This window comes from Alexandromys fortis, unplaced genomic scaffold, assembly GCF_014885135.2.
Source record: "Alexandromys fortis isolate MF-2015 unplaced genomic scaffold, M_Fortis_MF-2015_v1.1 scaffold_73, whole genome shotgun sequence".
Lineage (NCBI taxonomy): Eukaryota > Metazoa > Chordata > Mammalia > Rodentia > Cricetidae > Alexandromys > Alexandromys fortis.
This window is the reverse complement of record NW_026067959.1, coordinates 4,918,147-4,941,785: the sequence shown is the minus strand read 5'-3', so window position 1 is coordinate 4,941,785 and position 23,639 is coordinate 4,918,147. Positions and strand designations below refer to the sequence as shown.

The following is a 23,639-nucleotide window of genomic DNA, read 5'->3' as shown; positions in this document are numbered from 1 at the left end:
GATCCACTTCAGGAAGGAAGCACTAATCTTTAATTCCTTCTTCCTCTGGGCATGCATGATATATTTTTGTCATCTTGTAGTTTTCTGTGTCCTTAGATTTACAAATGTAGTGACCCACTATAAGGCCCTTTATTTTCCTATCATCTGGAAGAGACAATGTGAGTGATTAGGAAGGCAAGGTTTGTTTAACTGGAAAGTAAGGGAAATGGGCAACGATGAAATTGTTTAATCCTTTCTCCCCAAGTAACTGCAGAATTACAGATGTCTCATGAATGCAATCAATTAATTTCAGTCATGTCTGTTTATTTGTATGCATGTTGCCAGAGTAAAGACCTAATCCAAAGACTAATGAATTGGGAATCTGTTGGGTATTCTCCTGGACCCTGTCCAGTTATTTTTCACAGGACCCAGAAGAGCTCCTTTATAGTACCATATACAGCCAGAGAAGTGGCTGGCAGCTAACGTGTGTCAAGGCACACTTACACTCAGTCTCGAGTAACAGCAGAGCTCAGCTCCTCAACTCCAGTCTTCCTTAAATGTAATTAAGTAGAGTGGGCCCTCGTTAGGCGGAGGCAGAAACTGGAAAAGTTGGGTTATTCAATGGAAATAACAACTGGTTATAATCCACAGACAAAAAAAGTAATGAAAGTATTCAAAGGAAGAAACTTTTTGTTAAAAAGAATCAGATGTTGTGTTATTGGCTTTTTGAAAAGTATAACAGACTGTTTCATAATTTGCCAAAATAGTATTCATCTACGTAAACTAATAAAAGCACCACTGATTAGTTTAGGAGGAATCTGATTATTGGGACAGAAGTTGAAAGTAAAATGTACTTGATTAACAGATAGATTTTTCTCTTTACAAACTCCCTTATGGAGCTTCTCTGCCTGAGAGATGACAGACTCTCACTCTTCTGGAGACGGGATGCCACTAGGTACACTCTCAGTCACGGCTGCAACACAGAGTCTCTGCAGTCATCCCCTCTTGTAGAGCTAGAAGACTCAGATGTGACACGATTTTCCTTTTTCTCTCTCCCAGCGCTTCATAGGATAAAAGTGGTAATTTATTTGGAGTCCTTTGTTCCTATAACAATGTTGCAGAACGCCAGCACTTGGCCCTGCCAGTTTAGCCCTTTTCCGTTGTTCAGGCTAGATAAGAGAACAGTGGATATGACTGGCCTGAAAATGACCTTCTCTGTAAGAAAATCTTACATAGATGTGAGCACGAATTTTGTACCTATTCATTTGTCCACAAAAATCTACTTATTACTATTGGTTCTTTAGACAAATCTTATAATTGAAAAAAAAAACATTCCTAGGGGTCGAGAATAAATGTTACTTGCAATGGTAAGTACTTACAGGAAATATTAACCAACCTGGATATCAATATGATGTCTTAGAACCAGTCAAGTGCACCTGTGCTGAGACCGTGGATTAGCTCTCCTGTAAAGGCATTCTACTTGTCTATTGTTTTTCCACCTGCCCAGCTCTAAGTTTTGATTCCATAAAAACAATGATTAAATTTATTTCTTTCACAGGTGACTTAACAGTGAAAACTTCAAGGACCAGGTTTCACTCCAGAGTCAGAATAACATAGGGAACAGTGGCAAGCAAGAACACAGAGCTAGACATTGGGACAGCGAAGCTACCTGTGAAGTTAGTTGTCACTCCTGGGAAGGTGTGTTCTTCTCATAGGCTGTAGAATTTGGCAGAATAAAACAGAAGCAAGGCTCCTTATGACATGAGCCATGCTAGTTGATGTGAAATCAGTATATTGCTGATAAAAAGTCTCGGTTTTTATATTGATTCTTAACCAATCCAAAAACTACTGCCTCCTGAAAGTTAAAACACACACACACACACACACACACACACACACACACACACACACACATCTCACTGACTGTTGCTGCTGCAAATGTGTGGAGTTCAGCCTCAGCTTGTTTTAACAGTGTCTGATGAGCTCTGTGAATGTACATGGCAAATTCACTTAAACTAGCCCCATAACTACTTTCCTCTTTGCAGTCCATCTATTTTTCCCATAATGCATTACGACTTCTCTCTTAATCTATGCACATTGTATTACTTTCTTCAGTTGCCAGTCTTATCTCAACTCTCTTATGCTCTAGTGACCTCTGCAATGGTTCCAGAGAAGACTGTAATGTCCTTTGTAGCAAATAAAATTCCCAGTGACTGCTTTTCCATGACCCTTTATCTTATGAATTGCTCCTCTTTTAACTAAATGTCCTATTCTTCACTTTCTCTACATCCGTTTGATGTTATTCTCTTGTCTGCCTTCCATTGTTATTTGCTAGGACGTACCATTTATCGTTCCCTAGTTCATCAGCTATAACATATTGAATGGATATCAATAAATAGCAAATCTTTACTATCAGGGTATCCTTTGTTCCTAGGTTCCAGATCTGTCTATTCTTTCTGGCTGGGGCATTTACTTTCAAGAAGAACTTGCGTTTGGGACTCACACAGTCTTTTCCAAATTAAAATTCTTAGTTCCTGTGTTCTTTGTGATCCCCAAGAAGAAGTCAATGATATAATCTGGCTGATATTTCTTGCCAGAGAATTTTGATTACATGGTCATTACCTAACGGACCTTTTTTTGTGTGTGTGATAGATGCTCTATGGCAGGCATTGAAATGAGCTAAAAAATTTTCACACTTTATCTCTGCTCCTGTGAATCCACTCATCTCTGACTTAAAACATTCTCATCTCTGGGATTTCAGAGCAAATGAGTAAGGACTGAGAGTCAGTCCAACTATATTGTGAATGTTTTGTATTCAGGATATTTTTTTCCTCCCCAAGAAATGGAGAACTCTGTCTATAAGCCCAATCTCTATTCATTATTAAGATGCCCTCTTACTAGTAGTATAATATGTTGTAGATGGTCTGGACTACAAGCTCTGGGAACTTGCATTTCTCCTGTAGATCCTACCTGTGTTTTGTCCTGGAAGTACCACCTAGACTAATACCATGAAATCATCATAACATTATTACTGGTTCATGATGAACATACTTATCTTTAGAGTTTGGTAGATTTCACAGTATTCGTGGTAGATCTGGTAGGATGATAATTTGATATCTCATGGTCAGATGCTCCACTGGATTCCAGAGATCCCTCTTAAAATTGATCCTTGAAAGGTATATAGCTTCACATTGCAAGTGGTTTTTCCCACCTGATGTACATTTGATGACAGACTATCGTAAGATCATACCATGAGATCAGTAAACCTGCTAGCACTGAGACATGGAACTGCTACAGAGACATTTCTTGCTCTGAATCTCTCTCAAATCTATCAGTCTTTGATGTCACCTACTATATTAACTGGAGCAATATAATGTGGTGGAATTGAAGAGTTATTGAACCCCCTATTTGTAAAAAGAATGAACAAACTTATTTTTCTTTGGCAAAAAGAGATAGATATCAGCAAACGCCTGCCTTAATTTCAGTAACTTTCAAAGAAAGAATTAAAAATAGGGCTAGAGAGGTGGTTCAGCTGTTAAAGGCTAGGATCACAACCCAAAACTGGAAGAGTTGAAAAGCTTTCTCACAAACATGTTTCGCCTACAAATGTGTCTCATGGATGTGGAATAGTTTTTCGTTGAAACATCTAGCACCCTTGACCTATTTCCTCAATAAAAGTCAATAGTATTGATGAGAGGAAGGAAGGTAGAAACAGGGGTTTTCTGATATCTGAACCCATGGGTTAAAAAAGTATTATAGATGACAGGAAAATATAAACAAATTACTGAATTAACATTATTGTTTGGTCAATATTATTCATTGACTCTTTTAAAAATTTTAAATATATTTAAACTTTAAGAATAAAGAAATACTTTGTAATGTTCTTTTTATTAATAAAATTCATAGACAAATGCAATCTTCACATAAAGAAAAGACAAAACTAAAATTTTCCTAGTAATATGATGAAAGAGAAATAAAAAGAAAGTAGCTTATAATAAGAGACTATAGGTTCCATTAGGGAAAGCAAGAAACAATAGAAGACATAATCAAGTAGCCAGATGCTCATAGCTGCATGTTGAATCGTGCATGTGACAGTTGCATATGCTGGCTGACACAGACGTACATACTGAGAACAAAACACCGAGAATGGTCTTGTGGCAGCATGATTTTCTGAAACTGTGAATAATGTTTAGACATCAAAAATTACTTTTCACAGATGGCATAATTTTCTATGTTGAAAAACCTAAAAATTCCACATCAAAAAAAATCTAGAATCAGCAAAATTACCAGGATTCAAAGTCAACTTGCAAAATTTGGCTGCATCGCTATATGTTAACAGTGACCAATATTTATAAATAAGTGAAATTTCTGTTTCAAAAAGCATCAAAATAATAAAATATTCAGAAGGTAACATTAGCAGTGAGACAAAGGCTTGCACAATGAAAACTGTAAAACACTACTAAAAAATGATTAAAGAAGATGAATGATTGTAAACATATCCCATGTTCATGGATAAGAAGGCTTAATATTGCTTGTATGTAGGTACTACTCCAAGCAATGTATAGTCAGTGAAATCCCTATCAAAATTCCAGTGATTCTTTTATGGGTGGGTGTGCAGGTGATAGAAAAATTCCAGGAGACTCCCAATAGCAAAACTAATCTTGAAAAAGATCAAAACAGAGGACCTAACTTCAAAACCAAATAAAAAGTGATGAAAATTTGTGTATTACTGGTATATAGAGAAATATGGCAAATATAATAAAAAGCCTAGATATTAACTCACAAGTTCAAATGGTTCTTTATAAGACCGTTCAATAAAGAAAAGGGTGTTTTCAATAATCTGGGAAAGGCCGGGCGGTGGTGGCGCACGTCTTTAATCCCAGCACTCGGGAGGCAGAGGCAGGCGGATCTCTGTGAGTTCGAGACCAGCCTGGTCTACAAGAGCTAGTTCCAGGACAGGCTCCAAAGCCACAGAGAAACCCTGTCTTGAAGAACCAAAATAATAATAATAATAATAATCATCATCATCTGGGAAAATTGAATATTTACTTGGAAAGGATAATGCTGGATATGTAAAAAGAATTAACCTGCCAAAAGTTGTGCCCCTAATATATAAACAAAAATTAACTAAATTTAATCAGATTCCCTAAAACTATAAACGTCCTTGAGTAAAACAAGGAAAGGCTAAAGGGCACTTGATAATGATCTTGGATTATGACAGGAAGGCATAGCTATGAAATAAAAAAATACCAATTGTACTTCATAAAAAGTAAAGTTTTGTATGTTCCAGAAGACAGTCAATTATCAACAGACAAAAGTACAACTCAATAGCATAACAGCAAATATTTGTAAACCATTTATTTAATAATGTACAATACATAATTTACTGTTAGTATATTAAATCCTGAAACTCAACAACATAAACACTAGATAACAAATGGACAGACTTCTCCAAGTTAACACAAATGTTGCAAGCCTCACAGGCTTGCCCAGAGCTCAAATGTCCCCTCACAAATCTTCCTGATGGTTTGTCTTTCAAGTGACTCTAGATTCTCAAAAAGGCAACAACATGAACCATCATATTCATCTACGATCACAGCATCATTGTCCACATGGAGACAACCCAAACGTTCATCCACAAGTAAATTGAAAAACAAAAATGAAATTCATATGTAGCAAGATATTAATCTAAATAAAAGAAGGAAATTATGGAATATTTACAAAACATGAGAGAACCTTGATAACATTGTGTTAAGTAAAAAAAGCAATACTACACGATTGCATTTATATGAAGTAGAACAGCGAGACTCATAAAGGCAGATAGAATGGTGGAACCAGGGGCAGGGGAGTTTGGTGTTTAGTGGGCATAGTTTTACTGGTATAAGATGGAAATAGTTTCAGAGATTAACAGTAAGATGGTTGCCCCAACTTAACAACTATTTAATACCACTGAGCTTCAAAATGGTTAGGGTGGTACGTTTTATACTATGTATATTTTGTCACAATTAAAAACTGTGGACAAGAACCAATGAGATGACTAAATGGGTAAAGGCGTTTGCTGCCAAAACTGACAACATAGCGTCCATCTCTGGGAACCACATAGAGGAAGGAGAGACTACAAGTTGTCCTCTGGCCTCTACATACATGTCAATGTATGCATGTGCACACACACACACACACAATATTGCACAATATGTTTTAAATATTAAAACTAACATATTAATCTTACAGAAGACATTCTGCACTTGTTTCCTTTAAGCAGTGGGCTTTCCTACCAAAATAACATTTAAATCACATCTTTTTCCCTCAGTTTAAACAGTTATAATATTTCTGAAAACGCAAGTCTATATTAAACTACCTAAAAACACTTTACATTTGTAAGTGAAATAAAGATTTTTTTTCTAAACCCAGATAATGATAATTAGATGCTTCACCTACACATGTGCCTGGCAGATCTGGGACATTTCTTCTCTACACTCTGACACTTGGTGTAGACAAAGACACCCTGATTCCTTGGACCCAATCCAGTAAATGCCAGCAAGACCTTTTGTGATAACCAAAATTTTTTTTGCCATGAATTACAAGTTCTTCTGCATGGAGACATTACAGTTTGCAGTCTCAAGGCTCTACTATTAGCTTGGGTGGCCTCACAAAATAGCACAGACCATGGGCCTTAGAAACAGCGGTAGAATTCTGCTAATCCTTCTCTTCTTGGCTTTCAGCAAAGGCACCTTGTGTATCTCTGTGTGGGTGGAGAAGAACATGTACTCGTGGTCATGTATTCTCCTAGAAAGCCAGCCCTGAAGCACCAAGACCCCATCCTTACGACATCATTGACTTTTACTTCTGTTCTTACAGGCTCCATTTCAAAACAGTCACGTGGGCGGCAAGGACTTTACCGTGAGAATTTGGCAAGGCCAGGACTCAGGCCATATCCTTAGCAGATTAGAGAAACTCAGCAGCTTCCTGTTTGTCCCAGGCCTTGTTGGATGACAGCACCAGACCACCCACAGGTCCCTATGCACATTGTGCCTTCAGTCCCATGCATTTGTGCCCTTGTTCACCTGTATTCTGTGTTTAAAATAACCAGCCTCTCTTTCAAGGGAGACTCACCGAGCTTAGGTCGGGTATCTCTTGTATTCCTCCCCTGGATTCCATCTTTAACCTCAGCAAGCAGAGTTCTCTGAGGATGCTGCGTCACATCTGCAATTGAATCTCCATCTCTGAGGACAGTGTTGACACCTAATGGATCCTCTATTTCCAGATGAAAGGATCCTGGGTGGACAGAATAGTGGAGCTGGTAAGCTTGTAAGGCCCCAAAGGAAGGAAAAGAACGTAGGTACCATCAGTGAGAGCAGAGAAATGGAATAGAATGTAATGTAGAGCACAGAAAGACATTCCAGAGTGTTTGAAAATTAGAAAGTATATCAAAGAATACATGTTCAACTGACTCCAGGGCCATAGATCTAAGGCCAATGAAATAACATAAGGTTGTTGAAGAGAGAATTCCAACAGATCGGTGCTGAAAAGGAACCAGAGAATGTGAGTTCAGGAAATGGGATGGAGAGGAAGAGGAGGATCTCGTAACTGCGAGCCCGATGGTTCCACAGACACTGGGAATGTAGCTCCCCATGATGTTAGTTTTGCCTTTTTCCATGGCGAAGATGTGTTTTTGTTGAGAGGCTATGAAAAGCATATACAGAGAGTGTAAGAAGTAAGGAAAAGACATTCAAATGTTGACAAGCCCAAGTCGAACCCTGTGCCGCAGCGAGTATCCTTCCATTACTATTCCTATAACATAAATACCCTTATGAGTGTACTCAGCTGCTTCTGGAAACATTGTTAGAGTCTCGTGATTGCATAGGCTTTATATCATTTTTGCAAAATTTGATGTCTTATTACTTTGTGAATTGCAGACGTCTTAATTAAGGGACAGAGTATTTCATTGGTAATAGAAATGGTTGTAATTTGCCCAGGGAAATGGTTTTCAAATGCCACGCCTTTGTTTGAATACTGGGAATACTTCTCTTTGGTGACTGTGTGAATAAACCACTTGGCAACTTCTTTGTGCTTTGGGGCCAGGCGTGACCCCCAAGTTTTCCATATTGTTCCTCTCTGCTTTCACTGAATTCTAACTCGAAGAAAAGTACCAAGATGGGAGGTCATGGACATTAGTCTTCCTACTAAATTGTGAATTAAGACCTGATGAAAACCCTAGGACAAAGGACCGAGACAGGGGACCAAATCCCCTGCTGTGGATTGGAAAGAGAAGCGGGAAAAGAGACTTGGCTTGGCCTTGCCATTTTTCTCCCCTCCTCGAGGGATGGAGGTCTCTGGATTTTCCTCTGTGCCTTGTGCTTACTGCACACTGTAAGGCAGGTCCCCAGTGCCCACTGCATGCAGAACTGGAGGGTAAGGACCACATCAGCACTGTGAACTCTTGCCTCTATCTCCCTTCCATACAGAGGACAGTCCTGCCCTGGGAGTTAAGGGAGACCTTCTAAATTGGGAGGCTTCACAAACTGGCTTTCACATATCCCCCCACATCTCCAATTCTATGAATCTCTACAGCAGGAGCCGTGCAGAGACAAGGAAGTTTCTGCTTTACTCTCAGAAATGAGTAGTGACTAAGGATTAGTAGCAAGTTTAATGGTGAACCTTGCAGTCCAGGCTTAGTGATGAAGCTCTACTTCCTCAATGTTTTTCACAGCCCTATCCTCTTCTTCCCAATGTGTGGTTTGATTCTGGGATAAAATGTTCACTGTACAAAGGAAGCCTGATTCCCCCCAATCTATTACTTCAAAGAAGACACAGAACCAGGTAACACATGAGTTTATTGGGTCGATCTCAAAACAATGTTTACATATTAATTTTTTTAAAAAAGATTAAAATAAAATACTTGAACCAGATGCTAGATGATGCGTTTTAGAAACAGTTTTGACTCATCTAGGGACTTCATGTACGAGACTCTGCAAGATTAGCTGTTTCCAATAGGATCAACAGCTATATAGACAGGGAATCAGCCTAGATTAGAAGTCCATCCCCAGACATGATATGCAGGGCCTCCTGACCTATAGTTACCTCGGTTTGACAAATCACTATGTTTCTGGCATAGCACAAGTATGAACACACATTGTATGTGGCATTTTTCTCAATAACGGATTGCATATATGCTGGTCCAGTGAGATAACATTGCCTAGAGACATGGAAACCATCTTAGTTACTGTTCCCGCCATGGCTAAATTTATTAATGACACATTTCTTAGAATGTATCCTTTTACTTAAGTGACATATGACGATATGTGTGTGCACATGCAAAAACATATATTTTATAGTCACCCGCCAGTTCGAGAATTTATGAACGTAATGGGGTGCCTGGGAATAGTTTATTTTCCTCCTGAAAAATGCCCACAGCTGCTTATTCTGAACATCTGGGATAATGGAACACTAAACAAAATACAGTGTGTGCATAATGCCAGGCACACTTAATCCCTTTTTTGAATGAATTACCAAAATTAGTGTGAAGGAAAGAATTCAGTAGACCTAAGAGGGCCGACCTTTAATATCACAGCTAATACATTGCAATACACACACACAAAAAAATCTCCCTTGAAGTAGATTTATTCTTATGGAAGCCCTGTCACATAGGCCCCAAACAAGCCAAGATATGACCTCCAAAAGCAGTGATAAATGGCTATCCCTGGAGCAGGGAAGGTGTCCAGTAAGGTCTCCACGGTATTGGAGTGGAACCAGGTTAATTTAATATCTTCATTCCATTTCTGGTAAAGGGTGAGGGGTAAACAGTATCCCCTGCTAGTATGATAAATGTATCAAGTTGGCAGATGTTTAGAAATTACAACAATAGAAAATACAATGCACCATGGAAAAGTGAGACTAGAAATATGGCATAAAAACAGAAAATGAGGTTCAACTTGGAAATATGAACACCGATACAATTGGGAATTATAATATGAAGTGGGGAAATGATCCAAGAATCTGGCCTGAAGGCAGAAGGGGTGGGGGAATGAGCAAGGAACAAAAATCTCGGAAGCGTTCATTCCCAGCCAGGATGTGCCTTTTTTTTTTTTTTTTTTTTTTTTTTTTTTTTTTTTGAGAGCAGAACTCGGCCTTTACATATGGACAAAGAGCATGCAAGCCAGAGGGCAGAGCTGAGGAGCGGACAAGACAATTGAGTCCAGCAGGTCAAGAATCACATGAGCTCCTCTCATCAGACCACAGAAAGAGCCTGTGGCACTTCCAGGAGAGCCAGCAGGATTGCACTGTCCAGGTCTACCAGATAGCCTCGGGTTAGTGGAAACCAGTCAGGGTAGAAACATTTTTGTACTCCAGGAAGATGAAGTAGGTGGCTGCTGACAGACATTTTGATGGTCTGCCTATGACAGTCAACTTGTGAGCAATGAAAAGGCAAAACATTAAAATGGTTTTCAGAATCCTTCAAAGAGAAGATAAAAAAAAAACGCTAACACCATGAATATAACTATGACCAATAGTCAGAATTCAGTCCAATAAATATCTTTCTTCCAATGATTCAAATACTTCAAGAGAAACCTAAGATGAATGGGCTTGCCAGGAGAATGAGGAAGTTTTTCTTTTTCTTTTTGTCTTTGGTTTATTAATACTCTCTCAAGTCATCCTGAAAGTTTTTTGAGGTCATTTTTTATTTCTTCAGCTTTGAAAAAAATAGGTAATATTCTTCATCTCAAAGCTGATTTTAAGAAAGCTTATTGAATAGTGCACAAACAATTCCTTCCACAATGCAAACTTTAGAATGCTCCAACAGTAGAAATAATACTCAACTAAAACCAAAGTCCAATGGGTACAAGGCATTTTGTTCAAATGGCTTCTCCCAGATCTCTGAATCTGAGTAAGTTTCTTAACAATTCTGTGCCTCTGTTTTCTTTTTTTTAATGCAATAATAATAACAATAATAATAATAATAATAATAATAATAATAATACCTAGCTGTTTGTTTTTTGTTTGTTTCAGACAAGGTTTCTTTGATAGCTTGGCTCTCCTAAAACTAGCTCTGTAGACCAGGCTGAAGTCGAACTCATAGAGATTCACTTACCTCTGCCTCCTGAGTGCTGGGATTAAAGGTGTGCACCAACATTGCCTGGCATAGTACCTAACTTTACAACATATTTGTGAGATAAAGTACGTAGACCAATTCCTTACATCTAGCTATTTTTAAAAATACTATCTACAATAGATTAACAAGGCACTTAGTTTACTTATGTTAGGTAAAACAAAAATGATTAGCCATTCTGATTTCACTTCATTTGTCTTCTACTGGGTAAGCATTAAATGTCTACAATGCAATGCCCTGGCAAAGATCAAAGAGCAGGATTCTGGGGCCCAGGCTGGATTTCAGTCTTGACTCTGAGCCGTATGGATTGTATCCTTGTGGGCATGCAATTTAACTTCCTGGCACCTCCATGCCCTTCTCTAGAAAAGGGTTCTCTACTCGGTGGAATCTTGTTGTCGAAGTTTCAAGGACCAGTAGAAAGGCATTGCCAGATGTTGAGTCCTCCCGCTACCCTGCGCAGGTCCAAAGAGTTAGAAAGAGCTGGAGAAATGTTTCTCCCAGTCCTCCTGTATTGTGGGTAAACTTCTCCCAACTATTTCCTAAAACTGGGAATGGTTCCAGGGACAGGCTGCAGCTGAGGACACAGAACAGAAGAGAACAGAAATCAAGGACAGTTGGGAGACATAGCTGTGGGCAAACTCAGATCCTTGCGGATGGAAGTTGGCTGGCCCTGGTGTCATTGGGCAATGACCATGGGAAAGAACAGACAAACAAGAAACAGTGCATGGTCTTAAAGATACAGAAAACCCTTCAAAGTCAAAAAAAAAAGCAGGTGATTTCTGTGAGTGGACATGGGGGAGTCAATGATGAGGGGGAGATCTAGAGACATCTCAGATGCTCAAAATGCTTTCTTTGTGTTCTTAAGTATGGGTGAAATACCACATGCTTTTTGAACCACAGCCATCCCATTCTTAACTACTTCTGGGATTTGCCCCCCCCCTTCATAAAGCACTGATTTATCACAAAATCATTATTCTAAGCCCCACTTCTTTATCATCCCAAGCAATCAACTTTTATTGTATACTATTCAAATTAGAGGGTCCAGATGAGGTCACAGGACAGACTCTGTCCTCTCCCACAGAACACTTTGTTTTCTCACTCCACTGGAGAAGCGAAGAGCAGAAATAAATTTTGACAAGTGAAAACAAAATATCTCCCTTCAAAGGGGTTAGAAAACTCAAAAGATGACAGAAGGCTCTACAAACAATATGCAGCTATAGTTATTAATGATGGGTGACAATGTTGTAGATAACAGAATAAAAATAGGCAAATTAAACTCAGCCCCAGACCTGGGACTAAACATGCATAATACGAATAGTCTATGAAGATATTTATTAGTCCACTCAACTTATGTCTATAAAGTGAGCCCCACACAGATTCAAATCAGTGACTTCCTAGACACAAATTACTCCCTGGAAGATGCTTGTGCCTTTGGGGAGGTTTTTCAACTCCCAAGTTGTTTGAAAGCTTTTAATGCAGAATTAGGATTAATAACTGCAACCCTGCGAAGCTCGTTAGAATTAGAGACGAGAATGACTCAAAGGGAGTCGCTTGGAGAATTCAGTCAAGTGTAAGACAAACAGGGGACAGGAGAGATCCTTCTGTGACTTGGGCAAGACTGAAATGTTCACTCCCTTCTCCACTTACTCCCCATCACTGTGAATTCCAAGTGGGGCCTGGAAGAGCTTCTTGTCCTGATGAGCTTCTTGACCTGACAAGCATCGCGAGTCCCCTGTCATGCTCTAGCCACTTCATTAGAAGCAAATTTGTTCATAAGGGTCCAGCAGAGAAATTGCATCCTCTTGTGTTTAATTTGTTAACAGAGTTCGCTGTATATCTTACATGTGTAGAATTTTTTATGACTTTTTACTGGGGTGTTTTATTACTGTTAACCTAGTCTTCTCTCTATCAAAAAAGACACTGCCCTTGTCACCATTTTTGTTACCATTTTAAGAGTTCTTTTTCAGCACAGGAGGCTGGGTTCTCATTATGGCAACAAGGTATGAGGTCACGTGGTGAGCAGATAATGTAATGGCCCATTACTCTTGCATATAATAAGATGGAATTCATAATCCGAAGTAACTTCTGTTTTTCTTTTTTTCTTTTTTGTTTCTCGAGATGGGGTTCTCTGTATAGCTTTGGAGCCTGTCCTGGAACTCATTTTGTAGACCAGGCTGGCCTCGAACTCATAGAGATCTGTCTGCCTCTAGCTCCCAAGTGCTGGAATCAAAGGCATGAGCCACCACCACCTGGCTGTAATTCCTATCTTTGACCTCAAGACCGTAGATGCTGGTCCAACAGTAATAGTATTTCTTCTTGGGTAGGTGAACATTCTGTGCTTTTACTTAACTTTTTCCTTAATACCACACATACTATCAGCTCACAGATGCTTGGTAAACAAATTACCATGGCATTTTTATTCCACCAGTTTAACCCGGCCTGTCATGCATTATAACTGGAATTGTCGCATGATATATATTACGTACTCATTCCCTTTGGAGAGCTATGTGTTAAGATGGTAAAATTGTGAAATTCAGAAAGATATAGTTAAAACATGTAGAGATCTCTGGTTCCTGGGTGTGTGGGTCCCACCCAGCACTTGGAACCCTCTGTTGCTTTATGAACATGAAATGATGCTTTGAACAAAAGAGGCCTCCATAGCAGGATTTTGCTCAATTAGCTATTCACCTTTTGTTTTTCTAAATCATGAATTTTCTACGCAGAGCATGCCTCTGGCAGAAGGGCCTTTCTTTTTTCATTGAAAGCTTGTTGTAGAACAAGATTCTAGCAATCTCAAGCTGTGAACGAAGATTCAGAAGCACCAGGACCCTTCCACACCTTGAATACTAGATCTCTCTTATGAGGGATTTTAAGAAACATTAAGAGGAGGTATTCTCTTTCCTTCTAAACTGCTTCTGTCATGAAGGGACCTTGTGGAGCATCCTAGTCAATTGGACTTTCAAGCAACCTTGACCTTCACGTATCATCCTTGGAAAGGAAACTAGAGCTGAAAATTCGAGAGCACCGATGAGGTAATCCAGGCTTTGTTCCAGTGGGGTTTTGTTTTGTTTTTTGTTTGTTGGTTGGTTTATGGTTTGTTTTCTCCCAGATTCACTTTGTCAGGACACAATTTTACCATGACCTGGTAAGGACAGCTTTACCTTGTCCTGAAGAGTTTCTGTGAAATGATCAGTTGCTGCTTGGTGTCACGTCAGCCATTCACAGGCAATTTTATCAGTCACCTTAGGTGACATTTGGACTGTAGCTCTCTGGTTAGGATTTACAGAAGAAGTGTGTTTTAGATAGGGTTCTTCTCTACCTCAAGACCTAGAGCACACCATCCCAGCTGGACTGTAGCCCCCACACTTACACTTTGACAGAACCTCTGGGCAAGAATGTGTAGTGTGACCCTGAACGCTGGTGTCATTTGGGCACCTCTCCATTGGGTGGCAGTAAATGTTCAGAACAAGCTACCAGGACCAGCTAGCAATATTTCCACAAGGGAACTTATAGTTCGCTTTATAAATTCTAATAATAATCCTCCTTCTTAGGAAAAACAACAACAACAATTCATTAGCCATGTAATAGACAAGAGATAAATGAGAACTAAACTGGTTTCCAGATGCTTATGTATTTTAATTAATTATTGCAGAATTCAGAGATACAGATATATATGTCATCACTATTGTATTACTAATATCTCCTCCAGTTTCTGACTTTCATGTTTTTAAAAACTAATGTTATGCTAGTGGGAGATCTAGGAAAATAATTTGAATTATGAAACATGAACTCACCAGTCTTTTCCATGGAGTGTCTAGAGCTCAGATCACCATACTTGGTATCTAAGCAAATTTAAAGGCTATGATCATTTTTATCTGATCTTGGTTTACCTGCTCTTGTATTCTGCATGGTATAGGTGGAAGCTGCTAAGGTACCATTCCCCCTGAATCATGTGAAGAATCATTGGTTCAATTTTCAAATTCTTACATGTTCGTCTTCTAGATTTGATGTTTAAGCATTAAGCTACTCAGACTAATACATTGGAACAAGTCAGCAATGACACTCTTTTCTCTGCATCTGTTTTGTGGCTGTTTATTTACATTGAAGATTCTTTTTAGAAAGAGTTCATCGAGCTAGCGTGCATCTTAGAAGGTATCTCTGTCCATAGACACATACCACCCATATTAAAGTAAGCCTGGAATTATTGTAAGGGGGAAAAGTTATTAGCACATACTGTAAAGAAAATGATCTCAAAGTGAATCGTTGGAGCAAATATGGAGGATTAGCAGGTTTTGCTGAAAACATTTACAACAAGCAGATAGTTTACTTAAGCAACCGTCATTGAAAGCGCACTATATATTGCCTAAACAATTCTTAATGATTTTAATAGTCAGAAATTGCAGCTCACTAAAAAGAAACTGAGTGAGAATAACAGCATGTGTACTTTTAATATACATGCTTAAAATTATAATTATAAAAATTCTTCTGTGTATTTATAGACTTTTGGGGTCTTTTGGTTCTTTGTTTTTGTTTTCCAAGATTGGATTTCTCTGCATAGCTTTGGCTGTCCTGGAACTCACTCTGTAGACCAGGTTGGTCTCGAACTCACAGAGATGCATCTGCTTCTGGGTTTAAAGGCATGTACCACTACCACCCAGCATCTACAGACATTTTTACATATCGTATGATGAGAAATATATAATTTTTCTTTCCTATTATTGCAATAGTTACAATCACATAGATTTTCATAGGAATTTTTAAGGATTCCTTTTGTAATTTTGCTCAGTTGAGGAAAATTAAGCTATGTGTACAAGCCACACCACAGAAAAGTAGGTAAGCTACACGTTTAGTTAGTCCCGTGCTAGTTTTCATATGTAGAATTATGGTCAGCATAGACTACAATGTCAAAAAAGTTAACTGTCAGATTCCCTTGGCCATTGCTTCTGAAAACCACCCAGCAGTGCTGCACACAGGGGAAGTGTGTCACGGAGGACCTATCAGACGAGAACGGAGCATGTGCTTTGGCAGCCAGATATGCAATGTGTGTCCTCTCTGTGTGCCTTTCAACAGACAGCTGTGTACTTTGATAAAATTTAAGATGTTTTCAAAATAGAGGTCTCGATCCAGTGAGGGCTAGAATGAATGCTCCCATGGGCCCTGGAAGAAGGCACAGAGCTAACGAGGCAGATATCAGTCCCTGAGGACTGTGGGGAAAGGGGAGAGACTGTTGGGTCTGTACTGGGCAGAGTGCTCTCTGATACATGTGATAGTGACTGTCTGAGGTGGGAAAGAGTGAATCAAGCGAGAAGCATGCCTATTGTGTTTAGTAGTCCTCCCGGTTCACCTCCCAGCTTGGAGATAATGAAAACGGGGTGTGGTTGGTGCATGTGGAAGGATTTCAGCGCTTTACACTCCCCATTCCTGCCTGGGAACACGTCTCAACTATAACCTGTCTGCTGCTGTGACTTAGGTAAACAGCGGAAAGCTACAGTGGAAAGCTGCAACTGGCAGCCCATACAAAGATTCTGCCTACACGCGTTCTCAAACAGTTTTTCAGTTGACTTAGAATGACTGAGATTAAGAATCTCCATGTGTGTCAGTGAAGGAGATTTTTAAAACATTCTGAGGATAGTTCCCTTCAGAGTAACTTTGGGAAACGTTCTTAAGTCACCGTTAATGGTGCAGGCATATAACCACTTAATAAGACATCCCAAGAATTTACCCTGCGCAGAACAAGGGAACCAGTTTCTGTGAGGACTGTTAGCTTTGGATTGGAAGCAAGACTTCAATTCTCATCAGTTTCCTTGTAAAGTTTCCAGCACTGCCTGAATGCTTGTTTCGCTACATACCTGAAAATGATGGATCGGATTGCAAACCAAACTTCTTACCATCGATAAAGAAATAAAGAGCTGGGTTTATTGACTTTCTTTACTACTGATAACCCCAAAGTCCAATATGTGAAAGAGTCTCACATATCTTCCTTATTCTCCACCAGGCTACTTCGCTCAGCCCCAGCTTTGCAGATAGCATCTCTTCAAAAAGCCTTCTCAACATCTCTGTTGCAGATACATTCATACCTGATGTGGGATGTCCTTCTGTATATGTGTTGCTTTTATTGGTTGATGAATAAAAAAGTCAGGCAGGAAATTCGAACAGAAATAGATAAAGAGAGCAGGCAGAGTCAGGGAGATGCCATGTAGCTGCTGAAGGATGAAGATGCAACCAAAACATACCAGTAGGCCACAAATACATGGTGATACATAGATTAATAGAAATAGGTTAATTTAAGATGTAAGAGTTAGTTTATAAGAAGCCTGATCTAATAGAACAATCACTGTTGTAGTTAATAAAGTTTCTGTGTGATTATTTGGGTCTGGTTGGCCAAAAAATGAACGAGCAGTATCCATTTACACATACCTGACCTCCAATTCATATGCCAAGGTCATAACCCCAAATGTAGTTAGAGACAGATACACTATCTATCTCTAAGTTTGCATCTATGGTATAGTGTAGATGGAAGTTTCTCTCCCACCCAGTCCTTTAGTTGTTCAGTCCCAAAGAAGCACTTTGGAGGATTATATTAATTATAAACTGTTTGGCCTATTAACTCAGGCTTATTATTAACAAGTTCTTACAATTTAAATTAACCTATAATTCTTGTCTATGTTTTGCCACGTGGCTTGGTACATTTCTTTTCTCAGTAAGGCATTCTCATCTTATTTTCTCTGCATCTGACTAGTGACTGTGTCTCTGCATTTCTTCTTCCCAGAATTCTCTTAGTCTGGTTACCCCACCTATACTTCCTGTCTGGCTACTGGCCAATCAGCATTTTATTAAACCAATATGAGTGACAAATCTTTACAGTATACAAAAGCATTATCCCACAGCAGTTCCCCTTTTTTTTCTTTTCAAAACAAGACACTGAGTCTATTTTTCCTTTGTTTAGCTTTTTTCCTGATCATTCATTGTGCATAACAACTTGCAACCAAAGCTCTAAACAGACAAGTATTTATAATCCATTTTTTTGAGAATCTGGTGTAATTTTCTAGGTGAATCCCTACTGAATGGGGGCACTGATGATATTCTGGGGACCCAAAGAATATTTAAGGTTATGGTCAAGTCCTGACTGAAGTATTCTGTGAGACTGGATCATCTCACTCACCAGTCTTAAGGCTGATTTACATGTCGAAGTTAGAGGAAACTGCAACAAAGGTGCTCCGAAACACTAGATCATTTGGGCCATCTGTTTCCATTGGAAATTTTTCAGTGTCTTCCTCCATCAAACCTTATTTTTATTAACCCCGAATGTATCCACAGCAACTCATTTCCTGTGGAAACAAAAGTAAAACCTCTTCTCCAAAGTAATATATCTTTTGACTTAAATTTTAAAGTCAAGGCATTATTCAAAATATATAGATTGGATTAATCCAGTAGTATTAATAATCAAACATCTTTTAGCAGTTACTGTTTCTTCCTCATCAGTCAAATAATTCAAGGTCAACACAATAACATACTATCCAGATTTTCTGTGTATTTTCCATCTTTTCATGGCCCATTTTGATTTTTAATTTTATTTTCTTTAAGAACCTTTTTAACCTCAAGTCCAAATGGATCAAAGACCTCAACATAAAGCAAACACACTAAACCTCATAGAAGAGAGTGTGGGAAGCACACTTGAGTGCATTGGAACAGGAGACCACTTCTTAAATATGACCTCAGCAGCCCAGACACTGAGAGAAACAATTAATAAATGGGACCTCCTGAAACTGAAATGCTTCTGTAAAGCAAAGGACATGGTCAACAAGACAAAATGACAGCCTACAGAATGGGAAAAGATCTTCACCAATCTTACATCAGACAGAGATATGATCTCCAAAATATACAAAGAACTCAAGAAAATTGGTCATTAAAAGAAGAAATAACCCAATTAAAAAAAATGGAGTATGGACCTAAACAAGAACTCTCAACAGAGGAGTCTAAAATGGCTGAGAGATATTTAAAGAAATGCTCAACATTCTTAGTCATCAGAAAAATGCAAATCAAAACAACTCTGAGATTCCATCTTACACCTATAAGAATGGTCAAGATAAAAAGCACTGATGACAACTTATGCTGGAGAGGTTTTTGTCTTTCTCATTCAAACTTGTGTCCTGACCATATTAACTTGACTTATTAACAACAGGTAGCATTTTCCCAATTTTGCAGGAGCCAGCAAGCTACAGAACCAAGGATCTGGGAGAAACCTATGAAGAAAGTATATAAAGGAAAGTCATGTACAAATGGGCACATATTAAACCAAAAATGAAGAGAATACCTTAAAGGCATTTAGAATAAAAAACAAATTACTTTGTCAAGTGACACAAGAATCACAGCTAACTCCTTTTCAACAACCATATGAGCCAGAAGATAGGAGAGCATTAGCTTTAAAATACTTCAAGGAAAGAGGACAGAAATGATGAGTTACAAATATCGTGGATGAAGAATTCATCATTGTAGATTCTGCAGACATCTCAAGAGTAATAAGCACCTACCTTCCACATCTACCTTTTCACAAGCATAAAACTTACGTGGCAGGCAAAGTGATGAGCTCATGAAAGGGCAAAACTCCTCAAATTCTCTCAACAAAAATGTAACCAAAATAGAGTTCTATATAATATATAAATCAAATTAATAATTTATAACTTTTTTCTTTATTGGTAAATTTTACTAAATATTCAAGAAAGAATATCAATTTTATACAAGCTGACCCAGAACATAAAAAGGAAACCTTTCCCATATTTTGCAAGACATGTATTACTCTGACAACAAAATCTCAATATTCTCTATGTACATATAAGCAAAAATCCAGCAAAATAATAGAAAACCAAATCTTGCCATTATATGATATGATAAGCAAAGTTTAGACATTAGGTGAAACTTAGGGAACCCTTCAGAAGAGTGGGAGGAAGGATTGTAGGAGACAAAGTGGTTGAGGATACAAGGAGAGCAAGGCCCCCAAAATCAACTAAGCAGGGCTCATATGGCTCAGAAAGAATGAAGCAGCAATCATGGAACCTGCATGGGTCTGTGCTAGGTTCTGCATAAATGCTATGGGTGTTTTCTTGTAGTGTTTGTGGGGCTTCTAACAGTAAGAATGGGGTGTCACCAGGTGATGGTGGCACATGTCTTTAATCCCAGCACTCAGGAGGCAGAGACAGGCAGACCTCTGTGAGTTCAAGGCCAGCCTGGTCTACAGAGTGAGTTCCAAAACAGACACCAAAGCTACATAGAGAAACCCTTTCTGGAAAAACAAAAATCAAAACAAAACAAAAAAGAATGGGGGTGTCCCTGCCTCTTTTGTCTGCTCCTGGGACCCTTTTCCTCCTATTGAGTTGTCTTGACCAGCCTTGATATGAGGGTTTTTAACTCACCTTAGAGTATCTTGTTATACCATGCTTGGTTTATTTCACTGGGAGTCTTGCTCTTTTCTGATGGGAAATGGGGGAGCAGTGGACTGGGGGAGACAGGAAGTGTGGGGTACTCAGAGGAGTAGAGGGACGGAAGCTGTGGTTGAACTATATTTTATGAGAGAAGTATAAAATAAAAGGAAAAAAGAAAAAAGAAGAAAATTTATCTCAAGAGTTTAAGATTGATTCCATTTTATAAAAATCAATATTCTTTTTTGAAAAAGATTTATTTTATTTTTATTTGTGTGTGCACGTGCACATATGTGCATGTGTACACATAGGTGGGTACCTGTGGAAACCAGAAGAGAGGACTGGATATTCTAGAGCTGGAGTTACGGGAAGTTGTGAGCTACCTATATGAGTCCTAGGAGCTAAACTTTGACCCTCTGCAAGGGCAGGAATATCAGCTTCCTCTGCACTCACTCCTCTAGCTAATTACTGACGGTCAACTTAACAGAATCTAGAACCACAAAGAAGGCAAACCTCTAGGTACACCTGAGAGAGACTATCTTAATTAGGTTCACTGAGTCAGGAAGGGCACCATAAGATGGGGCAACTCCATTCTAGGCTGCTGTGCCCAGAGAATTAAAAAGGTAGATGGGCACGAGTGCCCACCACTTTCTGCTTCCCCACAATGTAACCAGCAGCATCAGGCACCTGCCACCATGACTTCCTCCCCATAACGGCTTGAACTCTTGAACTGTAAGTGAAAAACCTTTTTCCTCTTGAGCCCATCCTTGTCAGGTATTTAATCACAGCAAGGATATTAGTAACTAACAAAACTATGCTAAGCACATCACTACAGTGCATGGGACAAAACATGCACTCAGTAAATAGCATTGAGTGAATTCTCACTATAATGATGAGCTGGCATGGTACCTAGCCTCTAGACAAAAAGGATAAAATCCAGGCCAGTTTCCTAGCAGTACAGACTGCAAGGCTGACAGCAGTGCGGCTTGTGCTGGAGGCCAAGACATACTGTGAGAACACACCGATAGCCCTCGCTGAGCTGGCATGGGAGCGAAGAACTTTGGCTGGGTCTCTGTCAGTGAGCAGATGTGATCTGAAGACAAAAGGGGACCTGCAGCTATGGTTCAGCAGGAAGGTGACATCTCCAGAGGCTCTTTCCCCACTCTAATCATGCGCTTAGGTTGCTGAGGCCAAGCACAGAACTTAGGAGTTTACTAAAATCAAGCCTCTCTCAGATGTAGTGAAATCTGATTAAAGTAATTCACTGAGCAGTTTTAAATACCCCAATAATTTTCAAAGCGATTCCCTGTGTTCACATAGTATATCTGACGGCCTAAACAAACCTAAATCATTGTGTTTAACCAGGCCCCCTCCTGGTTGGGGTAGAGCAACAGAGGGAGAATTGCCATTTGATGTTCTGACTTTCGAGTTCCATCCTAAGTGTTGCACCACATTCTTTTTTTTTTTTTTTAAAGATTTTGGGAGTTACTTTTGAAATGCTCTTTTATTTTAAAATAACTGAATATATATTGAGTACCTATAAACCAGGAAACAGACTAAAAAATAGATTTTCTCTAAAAATATCTTTTTCATCTAATTTTAAAATACATAGGAAAAAGGCATTGGAAGAATTTGGACACGAGGTCAACTTCTGCTACTGAAAGCGAGTTCCCATCACATCATTTATCTACCTGAAAAATCAGGTGAGTGATGAGTATTGGCAAAGACCTGAGGTGGAGAAAGAAATACTGGACAGGAAGTGATTTAGACAGCTGTTTCTAAACCAGATGCTCCAAGACTGTGGGCCAAAGATCCTAGTCCATTCTTCCAGTGTAACTCAAACTCTGAATTTAAATAAATGTAATATTTTTATTTTTGCACGGTTTTAGGCAAAGCTAATGCCCACCCATTAAGTATGTTTCTAAAAGACATGATCACCACAAATGGCTATTTTTATGTGGTGTTGAGCAGCCATAGTATGTTAAGTGTGGAGCCTACCACTTAGGAGAAAGACCAAGACTGGATAGACCACACCATAATTCCTATGGAGTTTTGAAAACTCTGAGGATAAAAATAGTGGTTGAGTGCAAAGCTCTGGAATTTTGATTTCATCCTCAGAATCTGAAATGAGATGGTGATGATGGAAGTCACAAAACAATCCCACACCAGTTCAGAATTATGAATAATAAAAGGGTTATTTATTTAAGGGGAAAACTTACAGTTCGCTGTCCTATATAACAGTCCTCTGCACATACAGGAACAGAGTCTAGCAGCCAGAAGTGGAACCAGAAGCAAGAGAACTTGGTTGTTTACAGCTGCTTTTACAGTATAAGAGACCACGCCCAAGTGGACTGGTATCTGAAAGGCTATTGGCTGAAGGAGCAGAATGTGCTCCCACAGCAAGATGGAGTTGTGGTTAATTGGGTGGCTTCCCCACTGAGCATTCTGGGCCAGTGTTGCTCTCACTGGTTTCCTTCCTGAACCCTTTGACTCTGCCTGGCTTTATTTGAAAAGTTGTTTGCTTCCTTGTGTTCTGTTTGCCATAGATCATGAGGTGGCTAACTTCACAAGATTATCAATTTCACAGGTTCTAGGCTCACCTGGGAGACAAACCTCTGAGGATGCCTGGGAAGACTGAAGCTCTTGCTGCCAAACCTTCCTCACTGTGATAGACTTCCTCTCCATGTGACTTCCCTTTAAACTGTGAGACAAAATAATTCCTTCCTTGCTGACATCACTTGGGCTCAGTATTTTGTCACATCAATGAAGAAAGTAACGACTACAAACCATGCTCTACTGCATAATAATGTAAGACATAGCCAGATTTTTACGCAGTTATGTCTAAAAGGCAGCAAATGGTAGACCAATCCAATACTTATAAAAGGCAGGTAGTGACCTTACTGACTTCATGGTTTTCTGGCATTCAGTTTGAAAGTTCTTTCAGCAAACTCATTTTCACTCTTCTTGTATCCTATTTGGAATGGTAGAGCCTTAAAAGACGGCTGGGATTAGACTCCAGGTCAGTGTATCAACCTTCATAGTCTGCATATAAAATCAATCCCTATATGAACAAGTATGGCAATGACAAGGAAGTGGTGTGTAGTCTGTGGCCCATTCATCTACATGATAATACTAAA

General features: G+C 39.1%; 1 long non-coding RNA gene across 1 annotated transcript in view; it reads left to right on the top strand.

Moving 5' to 3' along the window:
• The window catches only part of LOC126507979 (uncharacterized), a 49,450-nt gene extending 26,244 nt beyond the window's left edge, over nt 1-23,206 (top strand). Inside the window, exons 2-3 of the long non-coding RNA XR_007593679.1 lie at nt 22,115-22,205; nt 23,090-23,206. This is a non-coding gene — a long non-coding RNA (uncharacterized lncRNA). The remainder of the gene's footprint in view (nt 1-22,114; nt 22,206-23,089) is intronic.
• The last annotated feature ends 433 nt before the right edge of the window (nt 23,207-23,639 follow it).